The sequence below is a fragment of the Chlorocebus sabaeus genome, chromosome 13, assembly GCF_047675955.1.
Source record: "Chlorocebus sabaeus isolate Y175 chromosome 13, mChlSab1.0.hap1, whole genome shotgun sequence".
NCBI classification, from domain to species: domain Eukaryota; kingdom Metazoa; phylum Chordata; class Mammalia; order Primates; family Cercopithecidae; genus Chlorocebus; species Chlorocebus sabaeus.
The window spans coordinates 44,560,692-44,582,594 of NC_132916.1; the positions used below are offsets into that span (position 1 = coordinate 44,560,692).

Sequence of the window (21,903 nt, forward strand, 5' to 3'; positions counted from 1 at the left end):
GAGGGAGTCTTCTGGTCTGCAGGTTGCAAAGAGTCAAGACCCATTAGTGTGCTGTGTTCCGGAGACCCATCTCAAGTGCAAAGATACACACGACTCAAAATCAAGGGATGGAGGAATATTTACCAAGCAAGTGGAAAACAAACAAACAAACAAAAATGGGAGTTGCAATCCTGGTCTCCGATAAAACAGACTTTAAACCAACAAAGATTAAAAGAGACAAAGAAGAGCATTACATAACAGTAAAGGGATCAATGCAACAAGAAGAGCTAACTATCCTAAATATATATGCACCCAACACAGGAGCATCCAGATTCATAAAGTAGGTTCTTTGAGACCTGCAAAGAGACTTAGACTCCCACACAATAATAGTGGGAGACTTTAACACCACACCAGCAATATTAGATCAACAAGACAGGAAATTAACTAGATATCTAGGACTTGAACTCAGCTCTGGACCAAGGAGACCTAATAGATGTCTACAGAACTCTCCACCCCAAATCAACAGAATATGCATTCCTCCCAGCAGCTCATCACACTTACTCTAAAATTGACCACATAATTGTAAGTAAAACATTCCTCAGCAAATGCAAAAGAGCAGAAGTCATAACAAACAGTCTCTCAGACCACAGTGCAATCAAATCAGAACTCAGGATTAAGAAACTCATTCAAAACTGCACAACTACATGGAAACTGAACAACCTGCTCCTGAAAGACTACTGGGTAAATAATGAAATGAAGGCAGAAATAAAGATGTTCTTTGAGTCTAATGAGGAAAAAGATGCAATGTACCAGAATCTCTGGGACACATTTAAAGCAGTGTGTAGAGGGAAATTTATAACACTAAATGCCCACAAAAGAAAGCAACAAACATCTAAAATTGACACCCTAACAACACAATGAAGGAACTAGAGAAGCAAGAGCAAACAAATTCAAAGGTTAGCAGAAGATAAGAAATAACTAAGATCAGAGCCTAACTGAAGGAGATAGAGACATGAAAAACCCTTCAAAAAAATCAATGAATCCAGGAGCTGATTTTTTTAAAAGATCAACAAACTAGACTGAAAGCCAGCTAATAAAGAAGAAAAGAGAGAAGAATCAAATAGTTGCAAAAAAAAAAAAAAAATGATAAGAGGGATATCACCACTGACCCACAGAAATACAAACTACCACCAGAGAATACTATAAACACCTCTATGCAAATGAAACAGAAAATCTAGACGAAATCTGGAAAAGTACCATTGGAGAATAGTATAAACACCTCTTCTAGAAAATCTAGAAGAAATGGATAAATTCCTGGACTGATACACCCCCCCAAGTCTAAACCAAGAAGAAGTCAAATCCCTGAATAAACCAATAACAAATTCTGAAATTGAGGCAATAATTAATATCCTACCAACCAAAAAATGTACAGGACCAGATGGATTCACAGTCAAATTCTACCAGAGGTACAAAGAGAAGCTGGTAGCATTCCTTCTGAAGCTGTTCCAAACAATAAAGAAAAAGGGAATCCTCCCTTAACTCATTTCATGAGTCCAGCATCATCTTGATACCAAAACCTGGGATAGACACACAAAAAAAGAAAATTTCAGGCTAGTATGCCTGATGAACATTGATGCAAAAATCCTCAATAAAATACTGGCAAATCAAATCCAGCAGCACATCAAAAAGCTTATCCACTACGATCAAGTCGGCGTCAACCCTGGGATGCAAGGCTGGTTCAACATATGCAAATGAATAAACATAATCCATCACATAAACAGAACCAATGACAAAAACCACATGATTGTCTCAATAGATGCAGAAAAGGCTTTTGACAAAATTCAACACCCTTCATGCGAAAAACTCTCAATAAACTAGATATTGATGGAATGTATCTCAATAAGAAGTATTTATGACAAATCCACAGCCAATATCATACAGAAGGGTCAAAACCTGGAAGCATTCCCTTTGAAAACTGGCACAAGACAAGGATATCTTCTCTCACCACTCCTATTCAACCTAGTCTGGAAGGTCTGGCCAGGGCAATCAGGCAAGAGAAAGCAATAAAGCATATTCGAATAGGAAGAGAGGAAGTCAAATTGTCTGTGTTTGCAGGTAACATTATTGTATATTTAGGAAATCCCACTGTCTCAGCCCAAATCTCGTAAAGCTGGTAAGCAACTTTAGTAAAATCTCAGGATACGAAACCAATGTGCAAAAATCACAAGCATTCCTATACACCAATAACAGATAAACAGAGAGTGAAATCATGAGTGGACTCCCATTCCCAATTGCTCCTAAGAGAATAAAATACCCCAGGAATACAACTTACAAGCGATGTGAAGGACCTCTTGAAGGAGAACTGCAAACCACTGCTCAAGGAAATAAGAGAGGACACAAATAAATGGAAAAACATTTCATGCTCATGGATAGGAAGAATCAATATCATGAAAATGGTCATACTGCCCAAAGTAATTTATAGATTCAATGCTATCCCCATCAAGCTACCACTGACTTTCTTCACAGAATTGGAAAAAACTAGTTTCAAGTTCACATGGAACCAAAAAAGAGCCCACATAGTCAAGACAATCCTAAGCAAAAAGAACAAGACTAGAGGCATCATGCTACCTGACTTCAAACTATACTACAAGGCTACAGTAACCAAAACAGTATGGTACTGATACTAAAACAGATATATAAACCAATGGAACAGAACAGAGGCCTCAGAAATAACACCACACATCTACAACCATCTGATCTTTGACAAACCTTTCAAAAACAAGCAATGGGGAAAGGATTCCCTATTTAATAAATAGTGTTGGGAAAACTGGCTAACCATATGCAGAAATCTGAAACTGGATCCTTTCCTTATACCTTACACAAAAAATAACTCAAGCTGAGATCCGGCCACTGCACTCCAGCCTGGGCGACAGAGCTACACTCCGCCTCAAAAAAAAAAAAAAAAAAAAAAAAAAAAAAAAAAAAAATAACTCAAGATGTATTAAAGGCTTAAACTTAAGACCTAAAACCATAAAAATCTTAGAGGAAAACCTAGACAATACCATTCAGGACATTGGCATGGGCAAAATCTTCATGTCTAAAACACCAAAACCATTGGCAAAAAAAGCCAAAATTGACAAGTGAAATTTAGTTAAACCAGAGAGCTTCTGAACATCAAAAGAAACTATCATCAGAGTGAACAGGCATCCTACAGAATGGGAGAAAATTTTTGCAGTCTATCCACCTGAAAAAGGGCTAATATCCAGAATCTACAAAAAACTTAAAAAATTTTACAAGACAAACAGCCCCATCAAAAAGTGGATGAAGGATATGAACAGACACTTCTCAAAAGATGACATTTATTCATTTATTCGACCAACAAACATATGAAACATAAAGCTCATTATCACTGGTCATTAGAGAAATGCAAATCAAAACCACAATGAGATACCATCTCATGCCAGCTAGAATGACAATCATTAAAAAGCCAGGAAACAACAGATGCTGGAGAGGATGTGGAGAAATAGGAATGCTTTTGCACTGTTGGTGGGAGTGCAAATTAGTTTAGCCATTGTGGAAGACAGTGTGGCAATTCCTCAAGGATCTAGACCTAGAAATACTATTGACCCAGCAATCCCATTACTGGGTATATACCCAGAAGATTATAAGTCATTCTACTATAAAGACACATGCTATTGTGGCACTATTCACAATAGCAAAAACTTGGAACCAACCCAAATGTCTATCAATCTTAGACTGGATAAAGAAAATGTGGCACATATACACCGTGAAATACTGTGCAAACATAATAAAAGGATACATTCATGTCCTTGCAGGAACATGGATGAAACTGGAAACCATCATTCTTAGCAAACTAACACAAGAACAGAAAGCCAAACACTGCATGTTCTCACTCATAAGTGGGAGCGGATGAGAATACATCGATGCAGGGAGGGGAATATCGCACACCAGGGCCTGTCAGTAGATGGGGCGTCAGGGGAGGAATAGCATTAGGAGAAATACTTAATGTAGGTGACAGATTGATGGGTTCAGCAAACCACAATGGCACATGTATACCTATGTAACAAAACTGCATGTTCTGCACATGTACCCCAGAACTTAAAGTATCACACAAAAAATCCAAATACTTGTTGCCTACAAGAAACTCACTTTAGATTTAAGGGCACATATAGTGAAAGAAGGAGTTAAGATATCCCTGGTAAATGGTAACCGAAAGAAGGCAGGGATGATTATATTATATCAAACACAATAGACTTTAAATTAAAAATTATCACAAGAACCTCTTTAGTTTAATTAGATCCATTTGTCAATTTTGGCTTTTGTTGCAATTGCTTTTGGTGTTTTTGTCATGAAGAATTTGCCCATGTCCTGAATGGTATTACCTAGGTTTTCTTATAGGGTTTGTATAGTTTGGGTTTTATATTTAAGCCTTTAATCCATCTTGAGTTAATTTTTGTATAAAGTATAAGGAAGGGACCCAGTTTCAGTTTTCTGCCTATGGCTACCCAGTTTTCCCAACATCATTTATTAAATAGGAGATCCTTTCCCCATTGCTTGTTTTTGTCAAGTTTGTTGAAGATCAGATGGTTGTAGATGTATGATGTTATTTCTGAGACCTCTGTTCTGTTCCATTGGTCTATATGTCTGCCTCAGGCTGTTTTGGTTGCTGTAGCCTTATAGTATAGTTTGAAGTCAGGTAGCGTGATGCTTCCAGCTTTGTTCTTTTTCCTTGGGAATGTCTTGAGTATGCAGGCTCTTTTGGATTCCATATGAAATTTAAACTTGTTTTTTTCTATTTATATGAAGAATGTCAATAGTAGTTTGATGGGAATAGCATAAACTCTGTAAATTACTTTGGACAATATAACCATTTTCATGATACTGATTCTTCCTATCGATGAGCATGGAATGTTTTTTCACTTGTTTAATTCATCTCTTATTTCCTTGAGCAGTGATTTGTAGTTCTTGAAGAGGTCCTTCACATCACTTGTAAGTTGTATTCCTAGGTATTTTATTCTCTTTGTACCAATTGTGAATGGGAGTTCATTCATGATTTGTCTCTCTGCTTGTCTATTGTTGTATAGGAATGCTTGTGATTTTTACACATTGATTTTGTATCCTGAGACTTTGCTGAAGTTGCTTATAAGCTTAAGGAGTTTGGGGACTGAGATGATGGGATTTTCTAAATATAGAATTAGGTTATCTGTAAACATAGACAATTTGACTTCTTCTCTTCCTGTTTGAATACCCTTTATTCCTGCACAGCAAAAGAAACTAGTATTAGAGTGAACAGGCAGCCTGCAGAATGAGAGAACATTTTTGTGTCTACCCATCTGACAAAGGTCTAATATCCAGAATTTACAAGGAACTTAAAGAAATTTACAAGAAAAAAAACAACCCCATCAAAAAGTGGACAAAGGGTATGAACAGATGCATCTCTTTTTATGTGGCCAACGAACATATGAAAAAAAAATACTCATCATCACTGACCATTTTGATTTGAAATGCAAATCAAAACCTCAATAAGATATCATCTCATGCCAGTCAGAGTGCTGATTATTAAAAACTCAGGAAACAATAGATGCTGGTGAGGCTGTGGAGAAATACGAATGCTTTTACACTGTTGATAGGAGTGTAAATTAATTCAAACATTGTGGAAGACAGTGTGGCGATTCCTTAAGGATCTACAACCAGAAATACCATTTGACCCAACAATCCCAATACTGGGTATATACCCAAAGGAATATAAATCTTTCTACTATAAAGACACATGCACACATATGTTTATTGCAGCACTATTTACAATAGTAAAGACATGGAACCAACCGAAATGCCCATCAATGACAGACTGGATAAAGAAAATGTGGCACATATATACCATGGAATGCTATGCAGCTGTAATAAAGGAGGAGATCATGTCCTTTGCAGGGACTTGGATGAAGCTGGAAGCCATAATCCTCAAAAAACTAACACAGGAACAAAAAACCAAACACCACATGTTCTCACTCATAAGGAGAGTTGGACAATAAGAACATATGGACGCAGGGAGGGGAACAACACACACTGGAGCCTATTGGAGGATAGGCGGCAAGGGGAGGGAGAGCATTAGGACAAATACCTAATGTATGTGGGTCCTAAAACCTAGATGATGGGTGGATAGGTGCAGCAAGCCACCATGGCACATGTATGCCTATGTAACAAACCTACACATTGTGTAAAAAAAAAAAAAAATATATATATATATATATATGTATATATCACAAAAGAAAAAGTCATTATATAATAGTAAAAGATCAATTCATCAAGAAATGTAGCAAATAGTGCCTAATTTCAGAGCACATAAAGCAAACATTGACATAAGTAAAGGGAGAAAGACAGTAACTCAATAACATTAACGAAATTTAATACACTACTTTCAATAATGGATAGAAAAAAACAGACAATGAACAAAGAAATAAAGCAAACCACAAACTTGACAACTTTAACAAAGAAACAGCAAACTTGAGCAATATCATAAATCAAATTGACTTACTAGACCTATACAAAACGTTTTGCCAAACAGAAGCTAAATATACATTCTCAAGTGCAAACAACATTTTCCAAGATAGATAACAATAGATAACAAAAGATAGCTGAACGAAATTAAGAAGATTGAATCATGCAAAGTATATTTTCCCCTCAACATTGAATGACACTTCAAATAAATAGCAGAAGAAAAATTTAATGATTTACAAGTATGTTACAATTAAATAACACACTTTTGAACAACCAGTGATCTAAAAAGTCCTTAGTGAGAAATTAGATATTATCTTGAGACTCAAAAAATGAAACAACATACCAATACTTACCAGATGCAGCAAAAGCAGTACAAAGGGGGAAGCTAATATATAAATCCTACAGTAAATAAAGGAAGATCTTAAACTACCTAATGTATACCTTCAGAAACTAGAAAAAAAGAATAACAAATTAAGCCTAAATTAGCAAAATGAAGGAAGCAGGGAAGATTAGAAGATAAATAAATAAATTAGGAAATATAGAAAAAGTTGAAAAAAATGAATAAAATTAAGAAGTAGTTTTTTGAAAAGGTAAAGAAAATTGACAAACCATGAACTAGACTAAGAAAACAAAAACAGAATACTCACATACATAAAATCAGAACTGAAAGAGGAGACATTACAAATGATACTACAGAAGTAAAAAGAATCATGAGATTGCTACAAGCACTTAAATGCCAACAAATTGGATAAATTAGAAAGAACAATAAATTCTAGAAGCATGCAAACTACCAACAAAATCATAAAGAAATTTAAAAACATTTGACAGATCTATGATGAGTAAGAAGATTGAATGAGTAATTAAAAACCTTTCAACAAAGAAAAGCCCAGGAACATTTGACTTCTCTGGTGAATTCTACGAAAATTTTAAAGAAGAATTAACAACAATGCTTTCTAAATTCTTCCAAAAACTGTAAGAGGAGAAAAAAAAGAGAAAACTCATTTATGAGGTTGGCATTATCCTGATATCAAAACCAGACAAAGATACTACAACAAAATATAATTAAAAGCCAATGTTCCTGGTGAATACAATTGCAAATGTCCTTAACAAAATACCACCAAACCAAATCAGCAGCACATTAAAAGGATCATTCACTATGATCTGGTGAGATTTATTCTTGGAATGCAAGAATGGTTGAACGTATGAAAATCAATTAATGTGATATACTACATTAGCATAATAAATGATAAAAATCACAAGTTTATCTCAATAGATGAAGAAAAGCACTTTGACAAAATTAAGCATCTTTTAATTATAAGAAAAACTTCCCATAAACTATAGATGAAAGCAAATCGCTTCAAGATGATAAAGGCAATATATGAAGGCAACACAGCTAGCATCATTAAACGGTGAAAATGGACCCATAACCATTAGAGGTCTCACACATCTTGATTTAAAAACATATTACAGATTATAAAACTATAGTAATTAAAGCAGTATGATACTGGCATAAAGGCACACATATAGACCAGTGGAACAGAATAGAGAGCCTAGAAACAAATGTATGCAAATACAGTCAACTGATCTTTGACAAGGGTATCAAGAATACCGAATGGGAAAAGGATAGTCTCTTCAATACTTGATGCTGGGAAAACTGGATGTCCATATCCAAAATAATTAAATAGGACCCTTATATTATACCATATACAAAAATTAAAACAGATTAACAGATTTAAATATAATACCCAAAATTGTAAAATTCCTAGAAGAAAACATAGGGGTAAAGTTTCATGACATTAATCTTGGCAACGATTTCATAGATATGACGCCAAAAGCAAAGGCGACAAAATAAAAGAGAAGTGGGACTTCCCTGAACTAAAAACTTGTATACAACAAAGGAAACAATCAACACAATTAAAAGGCTACCCATGGAATGGGAGAAAATATTTGCAAACCATAGTCTGAGTTAATGTCCAAAATTTATAAGAAACTCCTACAAGTTGATGACAAATAAACCTAATGACCCAATTATAAATAGACTAAAATCTTGAATATAAATTTCTCCAAAGCAGACATACAAATGGCCAACATGTACTTGAAAAGAAGCTCAATGTCTTGAATCAAAAAAGAAATTCAAATTAAAACCACAATGAGATATCATCCCACTGTTGATTGTTCGGGTGGCTAATATTAAAAAACGAAAAGACAAGGGAGGATATGTAGTAATTGTAACTCTCCTACACTGTTGTATGAGAATACAAAATGATGCAACTGCTATGGAAAACAGTACTGAGGTTCCTCAAAAAATTAAAAATAGAATACCCATATGATCCAGTAATCCTACTTTTGTGTATTTATGCACAAAAATTGAAATCAGAATCTCTAAGACATATTTGGACTCCTGTAGTTTTTCTGAGACAGTATTCACAGTAGCCAAGATCTACAATCTAAATGTTTATCAGTAGACGAACAAGAAAATGTGATTTGCACAAGCAATGTGATATTACTCCGCCTTAAAAATAAATAAATAAATAAATAAATAAATAAATAAATAAAGGAGTATTCAATTACATGAGTGAGTTTTGAAGACATGCTTACTGAAATTAACCAACCACAGGGGACAAATACCGTATGATTCAACTTTTGTGAGGTATCTAAAATTTTTTAAAAATCATAGAATCAGAGTGGAATGGTGACTTTCAAGGGCTAGCGGGAAGGGAAAACAGGGATTTGCTAATCAACAAGCAAAAATTTTTAGAGACTCAGGATGAGTCAGTTATAGAGATCTACTGTGTAACATTGTTCCTATAGTTAACAGTACTATAGCGTACAATTTAAATATTTCCTAAGAGGATAGATACCACCTTAAGTGTTTTTATCACAGTCAAAAATAAAAACAAAAAATGGGAAAAGTTTTTAATTATGCCCAATATTTACTTTCTCCCTCAATCTTTACCTTCCCTTAAACACTTCATTAAAAAGTAAACCTCCTTACAGTATCTCAATCACAGGAAAAGTCAGAATACGTTATAATTGAGGCTTATCTCCCCTACTGGACAATATATGCGATAGAGACCATGTGTGTTCTTCATGATTTTATCTCAGATGTCTTGTATAGGCCATTATTCTATATGAAGGAATTCTCTAATAGATTCTGGGATTTTAAAAAGTATCTCATTTAATCTACAGCCCACTGCATTCTGTTTTTCTTGTGCATAATTCCTTTAAAACTATTCTTGCCATGGCCATTTTTTTCTAAATTCCACGGAAATTTTCAAGGCTCTAATTTACCCGACTATATTATAATAGTTTTAAACTGCTTGACCACACCTGTCCGGAAATTGTCAATTCTTTAATTTACATAAAAATACTGATTTTTCTTCTCTCATTTTTTAGTAATCTTATATCTCTTTCTCCTCTTCCTTTGAACATGCTAATTATCTTGGTATTTTATAGAGTTCCATTTTCAAGCCTTCTTTCATTTAATCTCACCTAAAGTATTCCAAAATTTTGAAAGCCATCTACAATGTGAGAAACTTCAGTATCGTAATCGTCAGCTTTTCCAAAACCATATAACCTGTTCCCCACTGGATACCCCCTTAAGAACTTCAAGTTCGTTACATACAAAAATAAGCCCATTATCTACCAATTATCTCCTTCTTCAGTCTAAGTCTGCTTTAATTCTTGATTCCCTGTACTAGTTAATGGTCCAGCCTTCCAGCCTGCTGTCAACACCATTAAATAGGAAACCATCATTCAGTTCTCCTTTTTTTTTTTTCTTTTTTTTATTTTTTATTTTTTATTATTATACTTTGAGTTCTAGGGTACATGTGCATAACGTGCAGGTTTGTTACATATGTATACTTGTGCCCTGTTGGTGTGCTGCAGCCATCAACTCGTCAGCACCCATCAACTCGTTATTTACATCAGGTATAACTGGGAGTTATACCAGTTCTCCTTTTTATTCAAGCAATCAGTTATCAAATCCTGTGGGCTGTTTATACATCTTTATTTGCCTAACTCTTTTTTACTTTTTCCACAACTTTAAAAGTTGCCATCTTCAGTTTTCACTGAAATTATCAAAATAACCTCCTGACCAGTCTGTACCCCAAATACTTCCTTCAACCTATTATTTACATTGCTGCCAAAGTAAATATATCTACAATATGTGATTAAATCATTCCCTATTAAAAATCTTTTAGCTGTTTTTCATTGTCTGTAATAAAAAGGATAACTCACTTAACAAAACTCTCATACTCCTCTCTAAATTAGCATCTGGTTCCTCACTCGTTTCCAATCACCTCTAATTTCCTTTTGGCCATAGTGCCAGACGTATTAGGTTGCTGCAAAGGTAACTGTGGTTTTTGCCATTGAAAGCACCAACCTAGTAGAAACTATTCCAGGTCCCTCCTGTATACTAGATCTGTCTCTCCTCTAGTTGTTGCATGTGTTTTCTCCTTCCACGTGGACAACTATCTCCCAGATTTCAATCATCATCTCTTTCCTGAAGTTTACTCTAAACTTGCTCTGTCTTCAAAGCTCACCTTTGGGGAACCCTGTATATATTCTATTAACATTCACTGTAGATCTATCATAGAAATTGTTATCCTGTATTAAGTTCCTCTCTTTTCCTCACCCCTTACAATATTGCGTTATATTGAAATCACATAAAAGTAAAAATACTTTATCATTTCTGAAGCACAATTTTGACACAATGGAATTCCTTTATTAGAGACTTTGTTCTTTTTTCTTTTCTTTTCTTTTCTTTTCTTTTCCAGACAGAGTCTCGCTCTGTCGCCCAGGCTGGAGTGCAGTGGCCGGATCTCAGCTCACTGCAAGCTCCGCCTCCCGGGTTTACGCCATTCTCCGGCCTCAGCCTCCCGAGTAGCTGGGACTACAGGCGCCCGCCACCACGCCCGGGTAGTTTTTCCTATTTTTTAGTAGAGATGGGGTTTCACCGTGTTAGCCAGGATGGTCTCGATCTCCTGACCTCGTGATCCACCCGTCTCGGCCTCCCAAAGTGCTGGGATTACAGGATTGAGCCACCGCGCCTGGCCCTCTTTTTTTCTTTTTATAGTCAAGGTCTCATTCTGTCCGCCAGGCTGGGGTGCAGTGGCATGATGATAACTCACTGAAGCCTCGAACTCCTGGGCTCAAGCAATCCTCCTGCCTCAACCTCCCAAATAGCTAGGACCACAGGAGCACACTACCATGCCTGGCTTGTTACTGATTTTGGGTGACTGAAACCAAAATAATAATTCCACCAGAAATTCTCTTTCAGGAGGTACATTTTGGTTTTCAATATTAGCATTGTATATAAAAGTTTGTAGATTTTGTTAAAAATTCAGTATTTTTTTTCCTTGTGGGTTTTTGCTTTTAAAAAGTGCTTTATATGAATGTAGATAATTTACAGGAATTTATTAACTTTTCATACTAGTTATATTTTATTTTTATACACATGGTGATCATTCATTAAACGACCTCCTTTTCTCTGAAATTTTTCATGCTCTTGCATATATATATATCTTACAGTTTACCCAGAAGTTATATTTAAACTAATAAATTATGTGCTGTGAAATTCATTCAATTGGTTTGAGAAAACTGTAGGAAACTCTAACAATGTTTTAATTGTTTCCATTGGATGTGTTTGTCTATAATGGAAAAGCTAAAGAACTCAAACCTTAATGTGTTTCCTTACTATGTGCTGGAAAACAATTTTGAAAGTTAAACCAAAGTTAGGAATACAATAGAGACACAGAGGTTGAGCTTTTGATTCAGAAAAGGGAATTCATGACATTCTAAAATTGTGACTCATTAAATTTGAAATTTCTTTCATCGCCCCTTTGTTTATAGGCCCAACAATACTACTATCTGGGGACATAATACGATCTTATATGATACTAAGTACTTAAAAATACAGAATATAAAATTATAATATTTTTACATAAATATTTGAGAGTTGTTTGAAAAAATGTAATTTTGAAATTCATTGTTGTAATTAGCACCACCTTAATGTGTGTCTTACTTTTGGGAATGATTCATAAATTATAATATTTAAATAAGGTTTCCACTGATATTTTTAGCAATTTTTATTTTAGATTGATTAGACTGAACTCTTTGGAATGGATTTACATTTCTATTTATTCATATACTATACATATGTTCCTTTTGTAAACAGTCAAATGAAGCAAGAATAGGTATTTCTGACATAAAGCTGACTGAGCCGAAAGTTAAAATGAAATTGATATGTTGAAATAAAACCGGTTCTATATTCATTTTTCTGCTTACTGGAAAGTTGGGATATCTGATACAATGTAGAGAATTAGTGATTACAGTTTCTGAAAAAGATGTAAACATCTTTTGATGTTGTTGTTACACAGAATTTTGGTACATGGAGCATTACAATTTGCAGTTAGTATTGGACAATGTGTGTCACATTAGATGTGTTAATTTCATGCAGGATGTAGTATTAGTATCATTACATTGCCTTCGTAAAGAATGTCACTCATTATTTCACTTAATGTTTATGCCCTGAAAACTCTGAAGACCCTGGTGGATGTTTTCATTAAGGTGACATCTAGGGACAGTTAATGAGAATGGCTTGAGAAAGTTGGTTTCCTTTTAGGTAATATGTGAAAAGTAAAAACCAGAGGAAAATAAGTTATTTATCTAAGTGACTGTTTGTTCAAGGGTTTAATTGTGGTTCTTATTGCAACTTACCTTAGACCTTTCCCTACGTGTTTACCAGGTTTCAAGAGACATTATTTATCTTTTAGCAGAATCTTTACATCCTGAAGTTTCATTTTGAAGATTATTTTCTGTTTTTATTTTATTTTATTTTCTGGTTTATCCACAGCCTTGCCGCCTTCCATGTAAAGTCTTGTATTCAGTTATTCCTCCTTGAAATTAAATCTATCAAATTCTAGGCCATATGCTCTGGATAACTCATTTTGATGGGTGCTCAAAATTGTAAATGTTAACTACAATAGAAAAAGAAATTTTAACATGTGCAAGCAAATGTCCTCGAACATCAGCAGTAAAAAAATTCCCAACTAAAAACTCCTACCAAAGACAATTTGATCATAAACCTCTCAAGCAGAAAATTGGCAATCACTGTGGAAACAATTCCTCAGGAAGGTATTCAACTTTCAAATAACCCTGAAATAAAGCAACCCAATGACCTTTGCTTTCCAAAGATTAAACCTTACTCCTCCCTTCACATCAGGATCCTGTAGAAAGCAAGCCTTGGGCAAAACAGGAACAGAGTCACCAGGAGGTATGAGCCTTCTGTAACGCACAGAAGGTAAAAATATGTACTCCTTCTTTGCTGAACATTAAAGAGGATTCAATTAGTTCCAAAGCCTTTGGGAAATGGTACAGGTTTGAATGGTATAAGTTATATCAAGATCATAAAGACAGACACCAGGGTTCATTAAGCACTTGGTGAATTGAAGTATGCCCCTAGCTTTGTATACAATTCAACACAACTGGCCCTAGTCTGAAATCATTAGGAATATAATCAAGAAACAGTGGTGAATTTTTTTTGTGTGTCTTTCAGTTTACTTTTAAAGATTATCCTTAACATTTTAGACATTTGGTAGGTGTAGTATGTCCCTAAGCCTCTGCTCCTTTAACACCATATGCTTATGTCATATGCATACATTATATTTATGCATCAATATATATTCAGACTCCATTGTTTCTTCTTTTACTTTGACACAAATTCTAGATTATTACATTTGAATATATGTGTGTATATATATTTTTCAGCTGCTAATAACTTCTACAATAAATTTGAATTTGAATTTAGAAAGGCATTGGGAATTATAGAAAATGTATTGTGACATTTACCTTAAACCATCATGACAAAACTCCCTTCACCACAAGTCACTAAGATAACCATATCAGAACTGAAAAATTAAACATAACCTAAACATTTAAATGTGTCAATATACCTGCCCCATAATAAACACATCAGAAAACATATAAATGTATATTGTGGAGGGAAAATCCAAGTCCTTTTTTCTTACAATTATGATATACTCAATTATAAAATGTTGTTTACCTTGTTTGTCATTCCTAACCTACTGTTATCATGAAAAGGAGACTTTCAGATTACAGTGTTTCAAAGGCAACAACATGTAGGAAATTATACTAAGAACCAAAGACAACCACAAAAATTGAAATATACTTAAGAACTCAAAGCTATAGTATACATAGATGGACAAAAAGATCCATTCACCTCACAACTGTAAATCTCACCAGTTAGAGGGCAGAAAGGCAACAAGCAAATGTGGTGGGTGGAAGGAGCCACTGACCTAGGTTGGCGTTCTAGACCTCACAGTGCTTTCTGAACATGATTCTCTAGGAACCTCAGTTCATTCTTTCACAAAATAGGGAGGATGAACTAGACTACATCTCTTTCATCTCTACAGGTTTATAAATGTAAATGACTATGAGCTTTATTCTTCAGAAAACTTGTTTTTTTTTTTTGTTTTTTTTTGAGACAGAGTCTCTCTGTCACCCATGCTGGAGTTCAGTGGTGCCATCTCGGCTCAGTGCAATCTCTGCCTCCAAGGTTGAAGCAATTCTCCTGCCTCAGTCTCCTGCCTCAGCCTCCGAGTAACTGGGATTACAGGCACCCATCCCCATGCCCAACTAATTTTTGTATTTTTAGTAGAGACGGGTTTCACCATGTTGGTCAGGCTGGTCTCGAACTCCTGACCTCAGGTGATCCACCGGCCTTGGCCTCCCAAAGTGCTGGGATTGCAGGCATGAGCCACTGTGCCCAGCCCAGAAAATATTTAAGATATGTATACTGGCTTGTTTGAGGAAACAGTATCATGTTATGTGAAAGAGATTTTTTTTAAACTCCATTAAAAATGTGTAAAAAAGAAGTTAGCATTAGTGATTAAAGCGTGTTAGTTTCAATTATTCAAAAACTTTTATGTATGTATAATAATTTTTTAAAACCGTGAGCAATTTAGGAGCCACTGCATTTCAACCATAATTTAAAATATATTTTATTACTTTAAGTGTAAAAGTATTTATACTACTAATGCCTACTCAAGTACTAATATAAAATATAACATGTTTCATTTTTTTAAATTAGGCTATTGTATCTAGTTAGATATGTACTCTATCAATCCCAATTCACTCAAGAATTTGAACAAAATAGCATTAGACTGAAAATGGTAACCAAGAATGCATCTGCAGCAATAGAACGTATAAGGTGACAATAAATTTTCTAGAAAGCTGTGTAGGTTATAAAAGAACAGTTTCGTTGATTGATTAATCTGACTTTAGGTATGTTAGTATGCGATTCTCATGATAAAATGTTAGTGTGCAATTCAGGAACAGAAGTGGTTGCCAATTTGAAATATGTTTCTTATTGAAAAATCCACTGAACAGATGTTTGATCACCAATAAATCCTGTCATTTATATCATGTTTTTATTTTGGTCTGTTTGTGTTTATCCGAGGCAGGAGTAATAAGCCGATTGGCAGAATGTTAAGACACTTGGGTTCTGCTCTTGGCTTTACCTTTAATTATCTTGATGGCTCCGTGCAGTGGAGTGGGTTGCATTACAGGCTTTGACTTATGACTGTTAGACACTCCCAGTCTCTGAAATAGTATTTGTTTATGAAGAATATGTTGGAAAGCATAGGTAGCAGTATTATCTAGGGTGATTTCTTTCTACCAGTGAATATTCCTGATTTTCCTCCTGTCTGAATTTACCCTTTCCCAACATAACCATTTCTCCAGTCACTTCCGATTCTCAATTCTCTAGGACAATTTCACACTTAAACTGTGATTTCTTCTCTGAATCTTCCCACCTAATCAAACTTTAGTAGTTTCCTTTGGCTCCAGTTTCCTTATAATTCACATCTTTAATTCTTTTGTCTCCTATGTATTATATTTATATTTTTTCTTTGTTTTATTCCTCAATCTGAGATACACCAATATAGGAGTTGGAGTAACACAAATGTAAATGGACATCATATAGATTAGCAGAACATTTTCTTCCAGAACATATTTTTTTGTGTAAATGCTTAACTAAATAATGATATTTAGACTATGAGCATTACAAACTGGATGATATAATTATTAATTATAATTAATTAATTATATGTTTAATGTTCATAATTTAATTATTGTTCCCAATTTAATGACCATATTGTTTTGTCCCTAAATATGATGAAATAATTTTAAAAAATTAGAGAATTTCCTAAATTTTTAAAGTTATTTGTATGTTTCTGTGTGGCATAAGCTGATATTTTAGGCATTTGTATACTGACTGATTTTCTGGAAATAATTGCTAGTTTGTAATACAGTTTGTAATTGAAATAGGTATCTTTTCAATTTTAAGATTTTTCTTTATGTAATTTACTTGAAAATCCAAGTACCTAAGGGTGTGAGAGATTCAGAAGTATTGTGCTAAAGTGACACAATACTTCTACTACTATAGAGTAATGTATCAAATAAATGCCCTTGTAGGAAGAAATCAATTTACTTTACATTGTTTTCTTTCAGGTAGTCACCACTTTCAACCAATAGATGGAGAGACTTTTACAGTGTGATTTGAAGTGCACTGAGAGTGCCACCTCTCAAAAATTCTAAACCATGTGATTCTTGTATGTCATTAAGAAATGCTCCTATATTCAAAGGTGCGTAACCATAGAAGGGAGGTCTGCTATGTTTTTCAGTTATGAATTTATTGCAGTGAGCTCTTTGGAATTTTCAAATGTAGGAAAGAGTTCAGAACTACAATTTACATGATAAGACAAAAAATAAGAGAACATTTGAAAAGTGGTTACTAATCAGGGAGTTGCTGAGGGAGGCCAGCCCACCTACACAGGCACTGCAAATCGGATTTTGTAAAGCCAGAGGACAGCATGAGAATAAAGGAAACAACAATAACAACAAATGGCAATTGAAAAATGATACAGCTGAAATATGTGGGGGCTCTGTGTCTCATTTCAGAGTCTTTATAACTTAAACTTCATACCAATTTTTGTGAAAAATAATTACAGATCTAGATTTTTTCCCTTTCAAATCGGGTGGTAAACATTGCAGGACACATTTTGATATGCAAGAGTCAACTGAAAACTGATATTGCTTTTGGTGGAGGAAGATGAGACTCCAAGCTGCTTTTGCAGAAAGTCTACCCTTTCTTGCCTTAATTTCTGTGCGCAAGTGGAAAGTTGTACATGCTTAGAAGAAGACTAAACTTTTAGATTGTCATAATGTAGCTACAAGTCTGACAGACTCATTCTGGATTTTGGGACGTTTGAATCTCCCTTTTTTATAGTAACTCTGTATTTCTGGCTTCTATTTAAAAGAGTAAGTTGGAACCAGCTCCTATGTAGCTTCTGTCAAAGGTGCAGTGATACTGGGAGGAAATTCTTATGCTTATATAACTTACATGACTCATACATATCCTTGGATCAGAAGACATCTTACAAAATATAACAACATTTTAGTGCAACATGAAACTACTTAGAATGAAATCAGTTTTGAAATCCATTATATCAGGCTAGATTGTGCTGAGATAATTTTAAAAACCTCCCAGTCTCAGACTAGTCAGATTTTATTTCTTATTCATGCTTTATGCCCATTATGAGTCTCCAATTCTCTGCATTATTCTAACCCTCGTACACAGGCTAAGAAATGGCTACCATACTGAACATGGTCATTGTACCGTGACAGAAAGAAAAGAAAGCTCTAGAGGACCTGCACAGGCAATTAAGTAACACAGAGCACTCACATTTAACAACCATTAACTAAAATATTCACATGGCTGGATGACCACAGTGAGCAAAGAAGTGCTGTCATCACTCATGTCTAGAATAAGAACTAAAAATATTCAGGGAGTGGAAATATAGTCACCAGAAATCTAAATTGCTTAAAACAAATATACATATATATTACATGGTCATTTAGGTCACATTTGCTATACGCATAATACTAAGAATATTTTTTACATGAATTAGAATCTACTATATATGATACACATGAGAATCTTATTTTAAATATCAAGAAAACTTTCAGTTTCGTTTTCCATATCCTGAGGTTTATTTCCTATCTAGTATGGTTCAGTGTGTAATCGATATGGTTTCCCTTTTGGCCATGACTGCCAGGAAACAAGATACATTTGAAACTCAATCATAGCAATTTTGTTGAGCTTTAGAATGGTAAGTTTTCTTATTTTGTTTTGCATTCCCTATTATATAATTTATATTTGTATTTCTAATATAAATATTTACTTTTTCTACTATTTGTTGTCAGAAGTGTGACATTTTTGTAGAATAAAAAGCACAAGCAAAAAACAAACCAATCCAAATGGAAACATAAAAGTTTTGAAAAACCCTTCTAAATAACTATGAAATAAATGAAGAAATCAAAACTAAACTCAGAACTATTAAGAAAGGAATGATAAAAACACAGCATAATACATACCAACATGTATACGAATAAAAAAAATTGCAGAAGAAAATATCATAGCATTAAGTGCATAGCATCGCAATTTCCTTTAACAATTGATAATAAATGGACAAAAATAAAAGAAAGGATAGATAATAATAAAATAAAAATATGTAAATATATGAAATACTAAATGCAAAAATAGCTGGTTATTTGTAAAGATAAATATATCAAATATATCTTGAAATTCTAAAAAAATTATGGAAAAGCAAATGAGAAACACTGACACTGAGAAAAGACAATGGAAACAAGGGGAAATAATATAATTAGAAGAGGATATTTAGGATAAATATTAGGCTAAACATTTGAAACAATAGAGAAGATGAATCTGTGCTAGAAAAATATGTCATGATAATTTGGCTCTACAGAAACCATAATTTCTTAATCTGAATAGTGTAAGTGCTCTTTATTTGTCCTGAACTTTTAAAGTCAATTCTTAAGTTAATAGAGCCCCACTATTATCTCTAGGATTTTATTCAGAATCCCTCTCACATATTGTACAATTTTGATTTATCCCCATAAAGCATGAGAGCTATGTCAAGACTATTACCTGCCCATAGATCTGATGATATTAATACATGGGAATCTGGGGAAAAAGTAACAATTACACTTGTTTATTTAATCTTATTGGGTTGAGAGAAAATATAGTAATATTTATAACCAAAAGGATATTAGTAGTCAGAACCACAAAGAAATGCTTCTACAAATCAATATGAGCAAAGGGTATTAATAATTTATAAATAAATAAAGATATAAAATAAAAGATAATTCCTAACCGTACTCATAACGATGGCATACAAATTAAAATACAGATACAGAATTCCTTATTGTTTTTCAAAATGTAAAATATTAAGTATATTGATGAGTAATTCAACTGTAAAGCTCTTATGAAAAACAAAATATAAACATGAAGGGATTTTACTTTGTGCTTCCATTTCCAGGAATCTATACTACCAGAATAATCACACATGTTCAAATATGATCACTGAAGCATTGTTTGTAATATTGAATGATTGGAAAAATCCCGAATTCATCATCAACAAATAATTGATTAAATTCATCACAATTCATTTACCCCTCAAATTACTAGAATCATTTGAAAATAACGAGTAGGTAGATATACATGCATTAACGCATAAAAATTTTTAAGAGAGTATAAAGAAAAAATGTCAAGTGCAAAAAAACACATAGAATAATACATATATTTTTAAATACATAGATATACATGAACATATATGCTTTGATATATTAAATGATGTATGTAGAAATCTATCCATCTATCTGCCTATCTATATGTATATATGAAAACATATGTGTGTAAATATATGGTGGCATAAATGCAAATGTATGTTTCTAAAAATATATAAAGGAAATAAGACATCTTAAAATGTTCACAGTGGTTATTGCTGAGAAAGAAAATGAAAATGGAGACTGAGGACAGGGCAGGAAAAATTTTTCTATATATCTTTACCCTTTGGCTAAATCTTTTCAAAGCATATTTATGTAGCTTTTATTTAACTATTAAAATAAATGTTTTAAATATATATATTATTAATATATATTAACTATCCCCAACAATTTCAATTTTATTTTTTTAAATCCATAGATCGGCCGGGTGCGGTGGTTCACGCCTGTAATCTCAGGACTTTGGGAGGCCGAGGCGGGTGGATCATGTCAGGAGATGGAGACCACCCTGACTAACATAGGGAAACCCCGTCTCTACTAAAAATTCAAAAAATTAGCTGGGCATGGTGACAGGCGCCTGTAGTCCCAGCTACTTGGGAGGCTGAGGCAGGAGAATGGCATGAACCCGGGAGGCAGAGCTGGCAGTGAGCTGAGATTGTGCCACTGCACTGTAGCCTGGGTGACAGAGCAAGACTCCGTCTCAAAAAAATTAAAATAAAATAAAATAAGAATAAAATAAAATCCATAGATCAACAATCATTTGTAAACTACATTGCTCTTTTTAATAAATAGGTGAGAAACATACCGAGGCCCTGTAGCTTAACTCATAAGTCCCAGGGATGGTAACATTTGTCTCTCTTCCCCTAAGCCTTGAGGAGTTGAGCAGATAATTCAGTGTCCCTCTTCTCACCTGTTCCACCCAGAGGTGGTCTCTCATGAGTGTGCTAGAGCCAGGCAATCACCTTTACCACACTCTCTCTCACATGCACCACACACCCCAGAGTAGGACTCGCAGAATGATGTCACGCTAAGGATCATGGAGAATGTGTTTTGGGTTTGGGGATGGGGGCATTATGGTATATGCTGAAAGGAAACCCTCAAGCCTGTGCTCATACACCTCTAGCCCTACACCTCGACTCTTCCTTCTCATACCTGGCTGTCATTGCACCAGACCATTTTTGGCCACGAGACACCTTCCACACTTCAGTCCAGCTCACGGCAATTCACCTTGATGGAGCTTTTATTTATTTTTTTCTTATTTTTTAATTTGCCTTCTGAAGGACAAAATCTGCTTTTTCTGCCCATACATTGACCCATGGGTTCATTTAATTCAGGAGGGAAAGGGCTATTGTTAAATATCTTTCTGTGTTAACTTGCTGTTACATGTACCTCTTTGTTACCTGATACATCCTCTCACCATTTTGCTTTATCTGTGTCGCTATCACTTTAGCAGAAATACAGTAGTCATTTGTGTTAGGAAGAAAGGGAAACATAGCTTCTTGTATATTAAGGATTTTCTTTAGAATATATTTCAAAAGACAAATTCCTAGGCTTATATTTTTGGGGGTTGAGTTGTGGTCAACTTTTAATTTGGTAAATAAAAGTTTAGTTCTTATTTGATATTGCATGTTCCCTGAGAAATTCACCAGAAGTATGCTAACTTGAAAACAACATGCAAAAAGAAGGATTTTAGAGTACTCACTCTATTAAATAAGTTAGAATTTGAACATTTACTTCGAT

At 34.3% G+C, this 21,903-nt stretch overlaps 1 long non-coding RNA gene across 3 annotated transcripts in view; it reads left to right on the forward strand.

The window, feature by feature from the left end:
* Positions 1–21,903, forward strand: part of LOC119625198 (uncharacterized) — a 457,728-nt gene that overhangs the window by 370,395 nt on the left and 65,430 nt on the right. For 2 of the 3 annotated variants that reach the window (XR_012095130.1, XR_005241295.2), the window contains exon 3: positions 17,029–17,162. This is a non-coding gene — a long non-coding RNA (uncharacterized lncRNA). Of the gene's footprint in view, positions 1–17,028; positions 17,163–20,584; positions 21,610–21,903 lie in introns of those variants that run through there. The other variant, XR_005241296.2, reaches the window with a different exon arrangement.